This window comes from Protopterus annectens, chromosome 2.part0 (genome assembly GCF_019279795.1).
Source record: "Protopterus annectens isolate FY-2018-M chromosome 2.part0, PAN1.0, whole genome shotgun sequence".
NCBI lineage: Eukaryota > Metazoa > Chordata > Ceratodontiformes > Protopteridae > Protopterus > Protopterus annectens.
Window position 1 is genome coordinate 885,475,204 of NC_056728.1, and position 19,551 is coordinate 885,494,754.

Consider the following 19,551-nt stretch of genomic DNA (forward strand, 5'->3'; position numbering starts at 1 on the left):
TGTTCGGGCTCATCTGCTCCTCTACCCTACCCCCATTCCCACACACCCCCTTTTTCATTGCATTTATACTTAACTAGCCACCTCACCTTCCCATGACCCATCTCTCCTCCCTCATTTCCATTACATCACTTCCTGTCTAACAGCTTCTCCTTGCACTCTCACCCACCTTGTCCCCTATATTACATCACACATTACTACTACTCTCAATCTTCCTTCTTCGACTAACTCTATTTACCACAGACATGTCACAAAGCCTTCATCCAACTATAAACTCTCCAACCTGCATCAACTTCCCTACTCTCAACACATATTCTGAAATAGGCCCTAGACTATATCACACGAACCCCATTCTCTATACCAAATTACATATATTCCATTCCATAGATATTCCATATCTCCTTCACCCTCCTAACTACATCACTCACCATCTCGCCACTAAGATTTGTTACTTTATACAACATCTCTCCTATCCCCTCTCCCTTCTCTCATGCTCCAGCGTCATCCATCCCAACCCTGGTCCATCTTCCTCCCACTTACCCAGAAACCCTAACACCCCCAGGTATACTAAAGCCCTCCACCGAATTTTCAGTGTATCTGCAATAAAACTACTGAATTATATGCCTGGCTGTCACAGAATAATATCAATATTCTTGCAGCTACAGAAATGTGGCTTAAAACATCCATCCCAGACTCTGAGACTCTCCCTCCCAACTGCAACATAATCAGGTCAGACAGACAAAAAAGGGGTGGGGGCATAGCTATCATCTACCCCAACACCTTCAGCTTATCCCAGTTTAAAGGTCACATTACTAAATTCCACAATGCTGAAATTATAATCTCCTTCCTTGATATCAACCACTATAAAAAGTTCTGTATATCAGTTATCTACATCCCTCCTGGGAATAACATACCTATTCTAGAAGAGTTTCTATTACGGATATCTAATACCATAAAAAAGCAAAACAGTAATCCTTGGAGACATGAACATTGACTGGGCTTCCATCTCCTATAAACTTTCAACCTCTAGCATTAATCTGTTTTATTTTACACAACTTATTACTACCACCAGTATATACAATAAGAGCAATGGAGCAACCATCTTAGACTGGATTTTAGTCTCTGATCCCTCCAAGTACATATCCTCAGGCACTATGCCCAACTCCTTTAGTGATCATATCCCAGCCTTTACCATCCACTCCTGCTTTTATATTCTATAAACCCATAATTTCAAACTACTCTAAAACCTCTCAAAATTTAACCCCGCAACCCTTAATACCATCCTGAAAGACATCACTTGGAACTCCCTTAAATCTCTCCACTTAGATGATGCTCTACAATTCTTCAACAACAATTTCCTAGAAATTCTAGGCAAACTATCTCCTACCAGAACTAAAAGTGTCAAATCCAATAACACCTCCTGGCTATCAAAAAACACAAAAGAAATCATGCATACTAGGGACAGAGCATGGGAAACTCTGGCAGAAATCTAGCAACACTACTGACCTCACTCACTACAAGCAGCTCCATAATGAAGTTACAAAACTTGTGACCAAAGACAAGCAGTCACTCTTCTGGACCCAACAATCATATAAGACAAAGAACCCCAAACTCTTCTGGTCCTCTAGCAACAACCTATTAACACCTGGCATTAAAACAACCCCTGCCCTCATCCTGACATGCAAATAGAACAAATAGCTGGTCTCTTTAATTCATATTTTATAGACACTATAGCTAAAATTACAGCAACGTTCTCCCTTCTCCTCCCAAACAGTTCTATACTCTCACCATCCCTTTCATCCCAAAAGTGCACCCCTCAACCCTGCCCTACCTCTCCCAACACCTGCTCTCCTCAACATAATTGCACACAACAAACATTTCAGCCTCAACTTAATCGGTCACCCATCTCCACCTCTTTTATCAAAAACTATCGCTAAAGTTAAAACCATGCTCAAATTCAGCAGATAAAATACCTGCCAAATTTCTAAAACTTGCTGTCAGTTTGGTGGCATGCCCTATAAGCATCCTGATAAATAAATCACTCCAGTAATCTTATGTCCCCAATGTATGGAAAAAATACATCATCTTACAACTTCACAAAGGAGGCCCATATGTTGATATTTCCAACTTTCGTCCCATTCCTATACTGTCCCCTATCTCCAAAATTCTCAAAAATGTATACAAAAGCAACTCTTAGCCTATCTATTGAAAAATAATATAATTTTCACTACACAACACGGGTTTTGTCCTGGCCATAGCACACCCACTGCACTTATCTCCCTCCTTGATAAAATCAACAATGGTCGTGATTCAGGTAACGTAGTCTCAACCATTTTTTTGGACTTATCAAAAGCATTCAACACCATCTCCCAGCCTATCCTCCTCACCCAGCTATCTGCTATAGGCCTAATACACCAATCTGTTAACTGGTTAAAAAGCTACCTCTCAAACAGAGAGCATGCTGTCAAATGGCATAACTCCATCTCCTCATATTTGCACAATCCAACAAGGTCCTCTTTTGTTTAATATTTTTATTAACAACCTAAACCAAACAATCCAACATGGCTCCCTAAGCCTGTACATAGATGACTCTACCATAGTCTGTTCTGCTCAGAACCTTGATACCCTGCAGAAATCCACCCAAGCAACATTTTCCTCAGTCATAAAATGGCTTCTCAAAAACATCTTTCCTTAAATTCAAAAAAAATCATAACTTATGATATTCTCTCCTAAGAAAAAATACCCCCACCAACACTTGCAACCTTGAAATCTTCTCAATTGACTCTACCAAGATTGAGTTAGTAACCCATACCACATTACTGAGGGTAATAATTGCAGAAAATCTCAAATTTGACCTTCACATTCAGAAATGTATAAGTAAAACTGACAAAAAATTGGGTTACTCTACTGGCATAATAAATTCCTCTCCCTCCCAACCAAACAAGCTTTAACTTCATCTTACCTTCTGCCCTCACTAACCTATGATGTCCCATTACTATTCAATCTACAGTCCTCATTACTCACAAAACTAGAATCCTGCTATAACAAGATTGCAAAATTAGCCACCAGTAATTGTCACTCTGCACACCACTGTCTAGTCCCTAAACAACTTCAATGGCTGGAACTTCCCCACTACCTACGTCATCTACAGCTTACAGGTACTCACAAACTAATATACAGGCCTCAAGACTGCCCTGCTCTGAACTCCTTAGATAGCCTATATAACCCTACCAGGTCCCTATGATCCAAACACCAATTCCTCCTTCATGTTCATAAACCCAAGTTACCTGTAGGACAATTACTATACTCTTGGAAAATAGCCAAAGTCTGGAATAACATACCTCCTTCTATCCACACTCAACAATGCCCTTCCACATTTAAAAGGGAATTACACCGTAATTGTCTATACAAATGGATATGCAACTGTTCCAGTACTTACTTAGCTATCACCTAATTCACCTAATTATACACAAACACTGACTCTAGCCTATTCTAACATTGTAAAAACTTAAACTCAGCCACTGACTCTAAACTACTCTAATTCTGCCATCATATTACTTAGTCTTAATCTCAACAAAATCCTACCTTCACTCTCTCTTCCCATAGTGCTTAAGCCTCTCCATTGCTCCATCCATCCCCCCTCCCTCACTCTATTTTCTCCCCACTTTTCTCCTCTCACCTCTAAAAACAAATTTCAAACCTGTTATTTTTGTTCCAAAAATGTTAACTTCTTCTACATATTGTAAATATTTCATCTGCTTGTATTTGTAACAACCATGCAATATATTGTTCTAAGAAATTGCTCTTTTAACAATTTAACATTCTCTTGTTTCTTTGTTATTCCTATATTTGTAACAACCATGAAACTTATTGTCTATACATTTGCTCTGTAACATTCTCTTGTTATTGCTCTTATTTTTCAAATATTATATAATGTCTTGTTTGGAAATGTTAATTACTAACTGCATGGAACTTTTCTCCGTGGGCTGGGCTTCCAAGCCCAGTAAACAAATGCCAATAAATAAATAAATGATATGTTTGTAAAAGCATTGCAAATTCCCACAGTGTAGTGGTGCGTTGCTGTGATTGTAGTGCCTAGGATCCCAGGTTCAAGACTTGGCATGGCTGATTTTCTTTGTTGCTGGGCAGAACAAGGTATGATGGAGACAGAGTGATTATGTCACTTTTAAGCAGTTGTAGGTGGGTTTGCACAGTTTTGTGCAGAGATAAGCGATGCTAACAGACAGTTAAATCCTGTTAGCTTCTCTTAGCACCGCTTATTCCTGCTTACACCCTTGCTAATTTTAATTAAAGAAAAGAAAAAAGGGTGATAGGAAAGTGGTGAAATGGGGGCAAGCAGGGGGTAAAACATTAAGAAAACCAGCTAGGGATGTGTAGGATGGGTGTAGGAAAGGACCATAGTTCTGCATTTCTTTTGCAGCAACAGCTGTGAATAATGTGTAGAATTTGGAATTTACAGCCTCACACCCCACAGGGAAGGGTGTTGGTGACAGGCATTTGGAGAATAATTTGTAGGTAGTTTGATTAATTACATTGTACAGTGGGACAAAATGTACAGCTATGTATGGGGCAATGATTTTTTTGTGGAACAGATGCCCCTTTTTTTAGGTGAAAGTGGGATGCTGGGGATGGACTGTAGGTATGTTTGGGGAGGTAGTTTGGGTAGGATAGGTAGCATTTACAGACAGACAAGACACAAAAGACAGCAGTGGGGTAGTATATGACACATGAGGGGGATAAACACCCTGGGCGGAGATGATGGTTGGGAATCAGAGGACCATGAGCCCCCAAAGGGATACAGTAGGACTGAGGCCCCCACCCATGGGAAATCACCACTGCACCTTCACGGCCCTGAAGGTGGCTGTGCTGGGGCTGGACAAGAGGGGCAGCCTGCTCCTCAAGGTGCGCCAGGAAGGCCTCCATCTGGTGTAGATGCCCACCCAACTCAGAGCAGATGATGCTGCATATCATACCACAGAACTGTCGGCAGATGACAGGCTCATTTCTGTGCCCGACCCCAGGGGGGGATAGGCCCCATCCCCTGAGGTGGTTCGACCTGAAGTTGGTGCACAACCAGTGGAGGAGGATGTTCTGGGTTGGGTCCCAGACATGCTGGGGCCAGGCACCATGGCTAGATGGGGTGGGACAGGTGTATCCACTGGCAGCTGCCTTCCAAAACATGCTATGGTGTTGTGGTTTTCCCAGATACATTGGTTAGTCATGAACAATACATTTCAAAATTAGTTATAACAGCATGTGTGGGTGTTCCCATTAACCCAAACCAACAGATATGAAACAGGTGCATAGCAAACAGAACACATGCATAAATGCAACAACAGTAAGCATTTTAACAGCATGCAAGTTACATTGATGGCAACAGGCCACCAATACTGGTATTTAAACAAGGTATGTTAATATGCAACCAATTAAATATATGAACAATAATAGAACATATGTCCCAGCAATAGGTTTTGTGAACAACATAACCACAGTATATGAATAATAATTATTGATATAGATGACAGGTGGGGGGAGAGAATAAAAAGTCCATTAACAACTGTATCTGCTTCTATTTTTCACAACAGTACTGCTCAATACTCTACAGGTCTGCCCTCACTTTACATCTACCTATGGCTCATAGCTTCTGTGGCACATACATACCTGTTACACTGTCAACCTGTAATGGTATGGGGCAGACTGGTTACACTGTGGCTACTTTACTGGAGGGGGATTATACCTGTCAGGGTTACATACTTGACAAAGAAAGAGTACCATGCAATGATCGTGTGTGAGTCTGCTACTAGCATAGTTCACCTGGATTCCTATCTGTTTCCAAGGTGATTAGCAGCAGCGATCACTAGCTGTGACAGTGTGACACTTGGGCAATATGTATCTGGAAGAGGCCATTGTATATGTGCCTATCCTGCTGATATTTGCAGGCATATGGGGTTGGACAGTGGAACAGTTGCACACAGTGTATTAGTATACCATTCATACAGCTACTATACACATTTCTTTACCTGTATAAGCTGTGGAGAAAATATCTGTTAACACTTTCTGACTGTTTCTATACATATTCAGGTGCATTACTATACCCTTTATACAGCTACTACACACATTTCTTTACTTGTGAGACCTGTGGGGAAATATCTGGTAACACTTTCTGACTGTTTTTACAAATATTCAGGGCTTCTCTTGTGTATATATGCACATATCTCAGTACCACTCCTTGGATTCGAACCATGTCTGGGTGTGCTAAAATGAACATCAATGCTGTTTTCCATCACACTGAACTACTTGGGAACTGCAGTTTCTTGCTTGACTGACTCCTGACTAATACTCTTTGGATTGGACAGTCTGACTTTGTAATCCTGGAATTTATGCATGGCAGATAGTTATTGTACTGTGTATTACTCCTTTGAAATACTACAATCTGGAAAAAAAAAGGTTAACACAAGACTGCATACTAGCTATTTCCCAGAACAGCTTCAGTTATTTCATGCTGTCAACACCATATTTGCTGTAAAGAACCTGTGCACATTCTATTTCTACAACAACATACTAGAGTAAACACAACAGTTTGTTATATATTTTATTGCAGTGAAATGACACTTTTATTAATGGACATGCTGTGAATAAGTATTAGTGTGAAGAATGTGTTTTATTCATTAGACACAGTACACAATCTACCTACTGGCAGTAAACAATGTACTCCTTCTACTTTATGGAACTATATACTGCAAGATAGATCTGTACTCACCAGCCTGTCAGAGCATCCTTGACAGTCTGTCAGCATGGGCCTCAATGTTCATAGCCCTCTCTTCTGCAGCTTTAGGGGTGAGAAACAAACATTATGCATACCTGTCTATCACATACTCAGGCTAGAATGTGGCACAGCTCTATCTGGGATACTTACAAACTTCAGGAGCATGCTGGTCCTGAGCATCTTAGATCCATTGGGCCAAGAGCTCCCCCTTCCTACACTTTAGGTCAGCATAATGATGCTGTACCTGCTCACCAGTTTGAGGGATTCCAGTGGCACTGGTGAGGTCATGGGCCAGACAGTTCCAAGCCTCCACTTTGTACTGAGAGCCCTGGTACTGGCCCTGCACAGTTTGTCATCATGGTGCTCTACAAGGAATGCAGCCATGACCTTGGACCCAGGATGCCCCAGCACTGCACCCAAAAGTGTGCTACCTCTCCAACACCAGACATGCTCCTGCAGAGATCAAACTAAACAGGATATGGCTGTATTCCCACCTGCATGGTTTAAATAAGGCCATATTCCCACCCTTTGCCATCATTGGACTATTTTCAAAATGATAAGCTCAGCTAAGCAGTGCACATATCTGCTAAGCTGGGTTGAACAGTGCTTAAAGGGATAATTGCTGAGCATTGCTTAACAGTACGCATATCTGTTTAGCTGAGCTGACTGCTGCTTAGCATTCACATTTAAGCAATACTTGCACTGACTAAGCATAACTGAGCACTGCTAACCATTGCTCAATTTTCATTTTAAGAAGATGTCAGGATAATGACTTCATTAATCATTACTGACATATTAGTAGGTGTATTTGATTTACTTTACATGATGTCCCCCTAGGTGCTTTCATTACATTATCATTGGGTGTGACTATACTGTATGGGACACTTGTGTGTACATAGGTAATTTCATGTGTTATATGTGCTCACACTTACATTTTAGACCAGCTACACTACCCTGGATGACATATATCAACTACTACATGATTTAAAATTAAAATAATAATTTTAACATTGCTTTCCTATGTAAAAATAAAGTGCCTGTCTTGGTACTTGAGCTACGAATGCCTGGATGCAAAGTTTGGACTCTAACCATTATGCTATCTCACCATGAGGATTTCTGCTGTATATTTTATTTATCTCCTATGGAATGTTTCAGCAATGCTGAGGAGAAGGCAATAATGTGCACACCCACTCAGCTATGCTTAAACATACCTTAGAATGGAAAATATATATATAAATTCATAAACCCTATTTATTTACATGTTTCTGTACTCCTTGTCAGTCCCAGTAAGGGAAACTGTAAATTGACAAATAGGGACAGATTTTAATTATTGGTCTTACAAATTTGGGAAGTGTGACTGTGGTTTTCTAGCAAATTATTGTCAAATCACTCAGGGTTTAAGTCAGAATATACTGTTAGATTTTTGGATTTCAGACTTCATACCCTTCAGGAAATCCATTCTACTGCAAACTTTTTATTCTATCAACTTTCTGGGTTTGTCAGTGCAATGTTTAATATGTATCCCTGTTTTTGTGCCTTTGTCCCCCATTATTTATGGCTTTGTACAGCTTTCTTGCTCTAGACGGTTGAGAAGTATATGAGGCAGGCATCTGGGCATTCTGCTGAAACCTGTACAGTTGATGGCTATGGCTGTACGGCACTTTTACAAGGCAGGGAGTGTGTGACAGAACCTGTCACACACCCCCTGCATTGTTTCTTGCTCCCCTGTCTATTTCAGTGTCCACAGATACAGAGATACTAAATGTATTTCATTTCAGTGTCTGTGGACACCAAAATGCTTTTTCAAAAGTGCCATACAGCACTTTCTGAGCACAGTGGTCATGTTAGATGCGCATGCACTATCTATCTAAACATGTCCCTTTCACTCAGTGGTGTTTGTGAACACATAGCCATAACAGTAGCATGAATATGCAAGGCTTGCTACTGCTACTGCTGTGCTTACATGGACACGGCCCACTCTGTGTCGGAATAACGCTATTCCAACACTGAGTTTAATGAATCCCGGGGATTGTATAATTTGTATAAACATGAACAACAAAGACCACATTTCTGTTCTAACAGCCATTACATATTAGGTAGAATGCAGTGTGCACATGTTATTAAAATGTGTGTTTGTAAGTGTGTGTGTGTGTGTGTGTGTGTGTGTGTGTGTTGCTTATGTGTGCGTGTCTATGTATATAGCACTGTGGCAAGCATATATGTTTTATATTTTATATTTTATCACATTTGGTTTGATAGTCTGAAGAATCATGGTCATAGTAAAATTGGAGGTTCTTCAACATCTGTCTGAATGTTTTTGTTGGACAGTCAGAATTTCATCTAATTTGCATAACCCATTTTAAGTGTGAAATGCCTACTATAAAGTCTGCATTTCTTTGCTAGCACTGCTATCAAGGGTTTTCAGTATTTTACTTCATACACTATACCATATTATATTGGTCATAAAGGGATAGTATTTAGCCTGCCTCTGTGGCAGAGTTGATGACATTCAATCCAACCTCGAACTAAAATTTACTGGTATGGGGCATGCTGGATGTACAGCATTTTTATTCTAGGTTCAGAATGTCAAATGCTCAAAAAATCCATTTTTTTCCCATGGGAAGAATATGCCAATTTTTTTGCAGGTAATGTCAGTCTGACAGTCATGAATAAGGATTCACAATATCTGTGCTCTTTTGTGCAAATTCTAGTTCAAATGAGAATAGATAATAATGATTTGTTCAACAAAAGAATAACACAAGCAGCTACAAAAGTTTAACTACCAGTATTCTAACAACAAGAGGCCACATCCTTACATCCCTATCATATCTTATCTCTTAAAACTTACATACTCTAAAACAAGCTCTGAATGACAGTCACAAGGGCAGTTCTGTGAACTGTATGCCATTGTTTTGCACAACACCTTTAAAATGTTTTACATGGCATTGCCTCACACTCACATATTAATCAGTTTTAACATTTCTTAAGGGTAACATGAGGCAGTTTTACCTCCCCCCCATTCTTTTTCCTCCTACTTTATCCTCCTTCAATTTGTCTATATTCAATCATTACACAAGTATCTACACTGCTAATCGTGGAGTACTACAACCTGCAGATTAGTACAGTTTCGCCCATCCCTCTCTCTCTCTCCCTCTGTACCTTTTTATCCTTCTTTTAGCTTCTCCCACTTGCCTTTTGCAGGCATTCTTAATAAGTCTGACTACATCCAGAATAATTTAGTTACAGGACATTTCTGGCTATTTTTCAGTCAAAGAAAGGATCTGTATTCATGTAATCAGTAGCCTATTCATTCTCTCTCTCTTTAGATTTTAGGGTCCTGTGAACATTTCACATCCTGATTACTATCATTGTAGTTCTGTAGCATTCATTTCATATTTTTTAGTACTTCTTTTATTTTCTGTTCTTTTTATGTCTTTATATTTACATTAAGAAAATAACCAATTTTAAGATTTTGCTATTCCAAACCTTTTCAACACTTTCAGAATTATACCTTCTTACTACGTGAAAGGTAAAGGTTTACAATGGTGCAGCAGTAATACAAATGCAATACAAGTTGATTTTTTTTCCACATCTTTTATCAGTCACTGTTAGGATTTTGAACATTGTAACATCTGGAGCAGAATGACAATGCAGACACACACACACACACACACACACACTATTTGGGTATCACTGCAGATACTGAACAAAATTTTGAATTCCATGCAGAAGATTTAATCTTGAGAGTCCATTGAAAAATGCAAACATTGTGACACTCTTTCAAATCAAACTCAGTACCAGTAATACCACAACTAATTAATAGTCTGATAACCCCAAACCTGGAATACTTTGCAGTACACTGAATTCTCTATAAGAAGAGCAATGCCAGTTCATTAGAAAGGATTCAGAATAAATGGAAAACAGAAATAACAGGTATGGCTGAAATGACATACAGGAAAAGATTGAGCAATTTGGGGCAGTTTTTTATGATGCATAGAACAAGACAAGGCTTGGTATTAGTTTTATAAAATCTTCATAGGCCCTTGCCATTTGAATGCTTGGGCCTGACTATATGTTGTAAAAGTTCTGTAATGAGGGGTAGCCATTTAACTTGATGGAAGTATGACATTACTCAGAGACAGAAATGTTTTTCAGACAATATGATTAAATATGATTTGGACTACCTATAGGAGTTAAAATGTAGAATCAAATATCTTACTTTACATTAGTCGTAGCAAAACCATGCAGTTAATGGATGTTACGTTACAGCAGACATTATGGATATTCTGTATAATTTCTCTATTTGTAGAATATATGTACATTAACAAAACTGTTGTTCCCAACGGTGTAAATACCTCTCTGCTGACAAGAAAACCAATAAATAATCCAACAGATAACGCTGAGAGGTAACCAAAGGCTTGAAAAATTACTACCAAGAAAAGTCCACAAAAAATTGCACGTAGTTAAAATATAAAATCCAAAACGTTGACTTTTATTTATATTGGATAAAAATGGTAAGCGCTTTCACTAATGCTTCTTCAGACCGTTAACATTCAAATGCATTTCTTAATTCATTATATATACATCACGTGAATAACTTCTAATTAAGCTCTTTAAAGGGCTATAGACACAAAGAAGTACACTTTTCTCTACATTCACTGTTGGTACTAAAATCAATCAAAATTCAGCATACATTCACTACAACATTAAACTACTTACTGAACGAAGTAGCTTATCATAAGATGTTGTCTAAACATAGCGTTACTGCGCTGATTCGTAAATGTGCTTACCTGATATAAATTAAATGCATTTAAAATATAAATTGCAGTGGACTACTATATAAATCCATTATATTGCAATCAAAAATGCTTGCATAGAAGCTGCATATCTTATGATAAGTGTAATACATCACAATAGCTTAATCCATTCATCGTATATAGAAATAAAACAACTTAAAAACATTTAAAGAATTTTTATGAAATTTTGAATTAAAAGTGAAACAAGAATCGTTCACACGAATAACTCAGCTGACCAATGATGTATCATTAAGCTGCAAGGGAAGTGCGCTTTAAACCTCTAAGAGCAATCAATCTATTAGAATGCTAGACACATTGCATAATATAAATTAATCATATACATCCTATCTAGTTGTATAATCTTAATAGAATTGATATAGATAGTCACAAACTAAAAATAGCAGCAAATATCAAAAATTAATCTCCAATATAAGCCGTTAAACGACGCAAGTACATAATGTTGCTTTTAAAGTCTAAATCTCATAAATACTAATATTAACATCAGGAGCCCATAAAGCAAAAATGCATTTCTCAAAGTGGCAACGGATGTCAAACTTGATCTCTTTATGTTATTTAGTAGATTACATTTCCTGAAACATAATTATTTACCTTTTAACAATGTCTTGCAGCTTCTTTGAACTCTTATGACATCAGTGCTACACAATATGTATTAACTCCTGATGGAGATGGGAGGCACCATTCCCACACTTAACTCTTTTAAGAGTAGCACTCTTTACACTGATAGACTGCGGTGGTTGTGCTGCTGTAGCGTTGTCACCTCACAGTTAAATGCTGCCCGTTTGATTCTCAGTTAGAGCATCTTCTGTGTGGCGACATGCATGAATGGGCATTCCTTCATTGAAGGTTGTGCGTTAGGCCCGGCAAGCCAGCATGTAAAAATCTACTGCCAATCCTTAGTGGACCGGAGTTCCGCTGTGGTGACCAACCTAACCAGGAAAAGCCGAAAGACACAAACAAACAAACTCTTTACCTGCTGATTGACTTTAGGTAGACATATACAAAGTGTGCAACTGAATCCCCAAAACCACAGGAGCCATACCATGTCATACAAGCAATGGTTTATAGCTATATTTATATACCTAAAACAGCACAAAACCAGGTGGAATGGAGAAGAGGTCCACAAAACGAAAATATAAAATTATTCCACAAAAACGTAGCAAACCTGAGGATGGCTATAAATATAAGAAAAGCACACAGATCAGTAAAGAGACCAGAACTCATTTAATCCGTAAGCGCTTTCGCAGTTCAGTAAAATAGTGCTTCATCAGATGACATATTTGACAAGCAAGGAGTTTAAATATAGGCATATCCAATGAAACTGCTCAACCAATTAACTAAAGAACTCCTTATAAAAAGCACTTAAAAACACACTCATATAAAACATACACATATTAACCTGTAAAAATCAATAACAACATTACAAAGCTTTGTGAGAATGAAAATAAGAATAAAAAAAATAAAAATAAAAAACAATCCTAATACAAAGACTACACACATGGGTTCTCAGCTTTAAGGGCTGGTTTGATCAATACATGATCATTTAGCCCCTTCCCTCTAGATGCTCTTAACCTGATTATCCATCTCATCTCCGAGGATTCTGTCAAGTTCCTAATGTCGCCCCCCTCGTCCGCCAAGGCTAACAGCCTCTATTGCCATAAAACTAAAAGTATGTGTCTCATTAGCAGCTCTTACATGTTTGGCCAGAGCATTAATAGCAGAAATTGAACATTGAACTGAGTTTCAATTACCTAAGACTCCTCATAGATTTCTTTCGGCCTGAGGAGGAAAGGTTAGTAGAGAATATAATATCAGCACAGAACTCACTTTATGATACATATCCAGCTGTGTATCTGGATAAGAAACTGAATGAAGATGTTAACACAGAAATTGAAACAAATAAGGGCACTGCGGTAAAGACCTTTGGAAAGAGTACAAGTCGGGAGATAAATAATGGGAAAAAAATTAAGGGGATTCTATATAACAGGATTCCATCATTCAAAAGAAAACAAAGCAGGCAGCAATTTTAGAGCTATGTTATATACAGAGGAAGACAAAGATGGATATGCAATACCAGTATTTTTAGTAGAGGAAGGCAAACCTCTGATTCCAAAACAAGATACGGGGGAAACTAATAATGAGTTAGTAGACTTTGACACACATTTCATGTACTTTCAAAAGGCATAACAGGAAGATGATATCTTAAGCCAGGAGAGACAAAATATAGCAAAGAAAGAAAAAGAAGACATTGAAGATGTTCTTTCAATTTCTTACTCCTAGTTTGACCTGACAAACAGCCTCTTATATAGAGTGAATTCCCCAGCCAGTACCCCCTCCACCTGTATGATTCAGCTTATAACAATAGTTCCCAGCCTACTTTCTAACTATACATTCTTTCTGCTTCAAAAACATCTGTACACTCCCAAAAAATACTAACCACTTGTCCCTTAAGTATCAGTACTTGTTTGTGTCTTTTCCTGGTTAGGGGATGCCACAGCAGAACTCAGGTCTGTTAATGATTGGCAGTTGATTTTTACGTACCAGCTTGCCAGGCCTGACGCACAACCTTCAACAAAGGTACACCCATTCACACATGTCTCCATGCAGAAGATGCTCTAGCTGAGAATCGAACCGGACAACATCTTACTATGAAGTGACAACACTACCGCAGCACCACCACCGCGGTCCTTAAGTGTCAGTACTAATTTTAGCTATTACTTAACCAACACGTTCAAGCAAAACTTCTAAAACACAAGGCACAATACCACCGTAAAACAAATTTGCTAAATGCATATTAGTTGCTTCCCTCATTTCTATCCTCTCAAACTAAGAGCAATCTCTCTTAGACATTATATTTCATGCTCTTCCGTACACTTACAGGAATACCTCACACTATAAACATGCCCCCTGTCACATTAGCAAACACAATCTTACTTCTAATACTCCTAAAACCACCCATCTCACTACCACAATTTTACTCCTATGTGGCTGACAACTCTCATAACCTACAGCCATTACATAAAATTTGCATTCTTACCAACAGTCCTTCAAACTACAAGGTCTTCCCCTAAATCAGCAATTAATAAAAAATAAATGATGAACACTTTTCTTAATATGCTTCTTATGCACGCCAGGGATATTCTACTAAACTCAGGACCTACACCAATTCACTTTGTTACTATGAGCAAATGTAGCATTATGAACAGATGGGCTCAATGAGAAACTTGGTCATAATATAATTATCTCTTCATAAGTAAGCATAACAGAACCCTGGGTAAAAGCTAATCCCTACTAATCCCTACTTCCCATCCTGAATTACAAAAAAATAAACAGCATTTTTCGATAATAGACCACGACCATAGAGTGGAGTACTTACTGTAGTCAAGAACTCAGTCAGTCTTTGCTTCAGACTGATTACCAAAAGGAATGCTTCCAAAAGCACATATCCGAAATGTACACATCCAATTTAAAATCTCAGGCCATACCAGAATACTAAAATATTACTTGCTGTCATCTACATCCCACAACTGGCAATCCCAACCTAACTCTAGAGTCTATCCTGCGTATCACAGGCATTATTAACCCCCTTTTCAAAACACAAGATATTTAACAAACATATTGCTTTACTGCTTTACTGGCATATGGGCAGCAGTACCCAGCTGCCCTCTCACTGGCAGTCTGTCAAAGCTCAGAACTCCTCCCACTGCCTGCCATGTGAGAGTAAAGGGCCAGTCACTTAGCAGGACCAGGACAGCCCTTCACACTCATAGACAGAATCTATTTTGTTTTCTTTTGCCACAGTCAGACAAAAATGTCTTTAATGCTCCTCACTTGATGATTTAAGCTGAAGAGCTCAGATAAGAAACTGCTTTTGTTTTTTTCCCTCCCTCTGCATTTTCTGTCTGTGCTTGAATGCAATTTATTTATTTTTTTGGGTATAAAGAATGGTATAACTTAGTGAGTTTTATATTACAGTACAAACCTTTGACTATCTTGTTTAAGTTCTTTTTGACTTTTAGTGTGGGTTTTAAACATTTAATGTTGAAGGGATTCTGCACTAAGTCAGTTGTAATGAAACTCCTTATCATTGCCTAGTGATACCAGAAACACAAGTAATTTGCGACTGTTACTAACTTTGAATAAAAACTTACTTTGAAAGTTTTGACAGGAAAACTAGCTGTCTTGGGTGTTTTTTTCTGTTAGGATATAGTTATTTAAGGTCTTTGAAGACATTTACAACTTTTTAATATATATTGCAAGTTGACCCCAATTTTGTTTGCCAAACATTTCTGGCATGCATTTTTATTAAGTGGATTCATTATTATTTGTTGCCATTGTGTGTTAATTTACAACTTTTTAAAATAATTTTCTATTTTAAATCAGTTTAGTGCACTATTGTTTAGGTGACTTTTCTGATGAATTTTATTTAATATTATATTTAATTCCTGGTTTAAGGCTATTTTAGACTGTTTCTATTTACGTTATACTGAAAATCGCTTGTATTTATTTTTATTTGGGGGTTAGCTGATGTGTTTATTGGCACTGACTTACTGAAATTGCTGTTTTTTTTTAGTTAATACAGCATTCAGTAGAATTTCTCTGTAGAAATAGGGGGGAATCAATAAAGCCTACACGGAGTGATTTTCTGTGTAGGCAGAATGTTACAGAGCTAACATGGAATCCAGCAGATGTGGAATCCAGTAAATATTGCAGAGCCATGTGCATGAGCATGGAACCACGGAAGTGTCCATGGCATGCAAATCACCTCATAAACAGGTGAAATGCATGCAAATGATTTATGATCCAGGAAGCAGATAGGTATCCATGCAGAACCTGTGTTGGTGTTGAGGAAGTGTACACGGAAAATGTTCGTGTACAGAAATGTAAAAATTGAACAGGAGCTATAAAAGTCAATTTAGAAAGTCAGATTTGTCATAGTAGGCACAGATATGTGCAAAACTATGCCCTGTGAGTTCAAAAACGAATGCAAAATAATATAAAATAATAATTTTTTAAATTCCCATATTACGTTTGCGTGGCATGCAGCAACACACGGACATGCTATTATGCAAAAAAAATATTAAAATGTTTAAAAACTAAAAATAAGACATATGTGAGAATAATGCATTATAGGGCACTGCATGCAGTATGTACAATGGTAGATTTTAGTGGTTGCTAAGGAGGCAGACCCTAGAAGAATGAAGTATCCAGGTTATGTGCAAGGATCTGTATGCAAATGAGCTTGGGTTACTGAATAGCAAAAATGGGCCACTGTGTCTGCAGATAAAACCCGTGTAGCCCCAGACCATGTTGATGTCAGTAGAATAGGTAGCTGATACAAAAATGGGGTGTGTCCTATAAGTTTATGTGGACTGGATCTCAGAGGCACCCATTTGCATGGCATATCTCTCAGATTAGCGGGGGGGGGGTCTAGAGCTGATAAGCTTTATTTAGATAAGGGGTGCATGTTTTAGCTGGATTAAGCTATGCTGAGTGTGCCCATGCAAGGCAGTGTGACCAAACAGCTGAGCAACATTTACCCCAGAGCCAAAATTTGCATGCTACGAGGCAGTGCTTAGCAGGAAAAACATAAAAAAAAAAAAAAAAGAGGAAATAGCCTGGGAAAGCCAGTCACGTAGAAATTACTGATAAGCCCTGTTCCACTGACACTGGGCCATTAAACTCCTCGATGATATACCTGGCAAATGGAATGCATTGTAGATATCCAATCACACAGGCTGCATCTGCTGCACACCACTATAAAGTATGCATACACCCTACAATCTGATTTTTTCTCCCATACTCTGCACCACTGTAGTACAGACTTGGGAATTTTAACTGACAAAATGCTAGGGTCTGCTGCTGCTCTGCTGCATCTGTATGTGCTAAATGCTGAGTGCAGTACTGATGCTGCTACTGACAATAGACCCAGACTGAGAAGGAGAAGAGTGTTCAGGCCCAGGGTAACCTTCTAAAAGCTACATGACCTGGAGATTGTAGAGCGCTACAAGGTGGACAGGAACATACTACAAGAATTCACCGAGCTTTGCCGCCCTCAACTCAGACCCAGAGTCAACAGAGCAGAACCATCTGAGTGGAAATTAAGGTATGTGTATCCCTTAGAATACTAGCTACAGGTGCTTATCAAACATGAACTGGGGACATGATGGGGGTCTCACAGGCATCTAAATCCAGGGTACTCCACCAGTTCCTGGCTGCCATGCAAACATATGCCAGTGAGCACATTTCTTTACCCTGCACCCCTGAGGAGAGGACTAGCAGTATGCATCTCTTCCACCATGTAGCACACTACTCTGAGGTACTGCGTACCATAGACTGCACTCATGTACACATCAAAGCACCATGAGGAGGGTAGAGTCAACGTGAATCGCAAGTGGTATCACTCCATCAACTGCCGGGTCATGTGCAATGCCCAGGGCATTATCATGAGTGTGTGTGCTGGCAGCCTTGGAAGTTATCACGGCTCCCATATCTGGCATGCATCACAGCTGCACCAGATGTTTTCCAGGGGGAACATCCCTTATGGCCATCTACTGGGGGATGCTGGCTATGCACTGCAACCGTGAATGATGACACCCATCAGAAATGCACACAAACCTACTGAAGAATGCCATAGTGAGGCACAAGCACAAACTAGGAACATCATAGAGTGTGTGTTTGGGCTGCTCAAGTCACTGTTCCGCTGCCTAGATATATCTAGTGGCACCCTGCAGTATTCTCCAGCCACATGTGCACAGATGTTTGTAGCTGCAACAGTATCATCACAGGGAAGGGACTCACAGCCCCCTACCAGTGCAAAGGTCCACACAGTCACACCCACAGGGGACTTGGAGGAGGAACCCCCTGAGCCTGTCCCTGTAGACAGACATAGGCATGCCCAGTATGCCCTGGCCTTGGCAAAGAGGCAAAACATAGCACATGCACTGACATCCTAGGGTCCTAGGGACTGACACCTCACTCCAACTCACATACATAGTAAAAAGGATGCCGGACACACCACACAACCTGTACCTTACCATGTACTGGCTGTGAACTCCATGAATCAGACAGAGTCAACCTTGAAGCACCGTTATCTCAACTGCTGCATTCAAAAGGTAAGTCACTCTTCATCACAACAAATGTATGGGCTAGTAGACTATGGTAGCATATGTATGGACCAGCTGCATGTATGCAAGGCAATAGAGTGGGCTACTGGGCTACCTGCAGAGAACTAACAGCTATGTGGCACAACAGGAGCTCTCTGTCCAATACTGGCTACCCTATAATATGTGGTAGGCCACAAGGCAGCAAAACCCACTGCAGTATGTGAGGGAAATGCAAAACAGTGGGGTCATAGGACAGAATCATGACTGTCAATGCTGGAGTCCCCTACCCCCAACACAGCCGTGTTCCCATACAGCTGCAGTAACTGTATGTTTGCAAGGTTATAGCAGCAGCCACAAAATCCAAACAACCTGGCAACATGTTCTAGTTCCTCAATACTCAGGGTTCAAAGTGTATGTCTATCGGATGTTGATAGTGTCAGGAATTAAATTTCACTTTCTGTTGGCCAGTGTGGCTTACTGGACTAAGTACGTTTGCATGGTTGATGGTGTTCATGGTTCGAAGTTGGTTGTACCTACAATTTTGCATGTGATGTACTCCTATGGTAGGAGTCCGACAGACTGTCAATATGTCACTATTTGTTACTGCAAGAAAGTTGGACAAAGCCAGAGACAATGGAGGGATAGGGGGCCACAGATATGGACATTACAAGTGCTCTGGGTAACCTAGAAGGTGGCTAGTATAACAGCAGGTTGTAAGAAGTCAGAGTAGCAGCAGGATGTAAAGGCCATCATGTAACTGTGTTAGCACCTACAACAAGTCAGTGGGCACCTTGAAGTAGTATATTACCAAAAATACACAACTGTCTGAGGAGCTAGACATCCTGCA